The sequence below is a fragment of the Poecilia reticulata genome, linkage group LG17 (genome assembly GCF_000633615.1).
Source record: "Poecilia reticulata strain Guanapo linkage group LG17, Guppy_female_1.0+MT, whole genome shotgun sequence".
In the NCBI taxonomy this organism is placed as follows: Eukaryota; Metazoa; Chordata; class Actinopteri; order Cyprinodontiformes; family Poeciliidae; genus Poecilia; species Poecilia reticulata.
Window position 1 is genome coordinate 12,132,803 of NC_024347.1, and position 2,049 is coordinate 12,134,851.

Consider the following 2,049-nt stretch of genomic DNA (forward strand, 5'->3'; position numbering starts at 1 on the left):
ATGTTTCGGATTTGGCACGTCAGCGCCCTCATCTGTACACTTAATTAACTGACTTCAGTGCTTTTTTTGTTTTGTTTTTGCTGCACCGTACGTAGTTACGCTTTATTTTACTTTCTGACATTTTTTAAAAAATATACCACTCAAAACTAAGTAGCCTACATTTAATACTGATTACTGGTATCAAGGTTTTCACTAGATTGTATTTTATGTTCTAACAATGTTTTTCCATCCAATTCTGCCACAATTCCAGTTGTTCTAAAATACTTTTCCGACTGTGTGAAGATGCTTATAGGCTAGTACTCACTTATGGTAAATTCCTGAAAAAGGAAGATCAACTCTCAGTTTTCCTACTTAGGTGGCATGTTTTCCAGTCTTTTCCGTTTTCAACAGTGGCCAGGCGTCATAYTATATATGTACTCCGATTGAATTGCTTATAAAAGTGTCAAACCTYTTGAATCAAGTAAAAAGAAGAAGTATGTAACCGTTTGGAAAAAATATTGATAGGCTTGTGTTGAGGTGCTAAAAAAACTCAAAGGAGAGCGTTTTTATTCTAGCACCTCTCCTTTGAGGTGCTAAATTGGAGTTGTATTTATACAACTGTTGTATTTAAACAGTTGTATTTATACAACTAACTGTTTCTCCTTTGAGATTTTTTTTTCACATTAGTGTGTGCAAACATCGTTATAAAAATAAACTAATAAATAAATTACACGAAAGTGTTCTGTTTCCTTTCTTTGATCACTTTTACTTCCATCTKTTTTTGTTGTAGTAATTACATATACGTTTTTATCATTCTGAAGTCTTTTTTTTTTTTTAAAGAGTGAAACATTTAGTTTAGTACGCGCTTCAATCGATTATTTCGTCGATTGAATAGTTCGGTCTTACGTCGTGACGTTACTTCCGTTTACTTAGCCTGACTCTTACATGAATGGAACTACTTTCAAGTGCCGACTGGGAGTTAAATAAACCCATCCACATGAGTTGAGAGTGTTGAAAAGAGAGGAGTGAAACGCGGAACCAGGGGCAGGAGAGAAAAGTGACCGCGGCAGCGAAGAGTTTCCACATGTTAAGCCTCCAGCGTTTATTAACATGATATTACAATGTCTGCAAGCGGGTTTCCCCATGTAAGAGAAGCCATTTGTAGCCTGCTTTAAACAGGCAGACACTCCGACGGGTCTTCGGTGAACCCCATAGTTTGAGATAGGTGATAGGAGATAGATAGTTTGGCTCGTCCCTGGGTTTGTCAGAAATGGCGACAAAATGCAGGTTTTTGCTTCAGAGGGTCCTTACAGGACTCCGAGCTCGYGCTGTGTGGCATCACCAAGCGTCAGGTAGAGGACACCTGGTGTGTAGGACACCGGTCAGACAGCTGAGCAGCTCCAACAGACTCCACACGCCTCCATCTGCCACCACAGGTAAGCCTACTTCTTAACACATGRCACTCATATTCTCCGTTTGTTTATAAGTTTAGAATCGGGAAGTGTTGGCCGTGTTATTTCCTGAAACTTTTTTTTACTATCGTCGTGTCGCCAGGTCCCAGCAGTCTGTCGCTCAGGACTCACACTTGTGGAGAGCTGAGGTCACATCATGTAGGAGAGAAGGTCACGCTGTGTGGATGGGTCCAATATCTCAGGTATTATTCTCTATTATTAGCTCTTCATTATATGAGATGTAGTGCACTTTTGAGGGGTTTTTCTTTCTTACTGTTTAACCTTTTCAGCCTTAACATTTGTTAATTTTTTTGTGATCTTTATATGGTACTCCAGAACAAAGTGGTGCATTATTGTGAAGTGAAAGTATAAAGAAAGCTCTAAATTTGTCTTTAGAAATAAAAGATTTAAAAAGGGGCACACATTTTTGTTCATTTTTCAAAGTCATTGGTGGYAAAATATTGATCAGATTTGGGCGTGATGGGCAGGACTTTAGACTGTAGTGTTACCAGTGCATGTATAACAAGCAGTAATTTAATAAAAATAAAAATCTAGTTCAGATTCTGATGTGTTCTTTGCTTTTTTTTTTTTGGTTGTTTTTATTTCCACTTCATCTTTT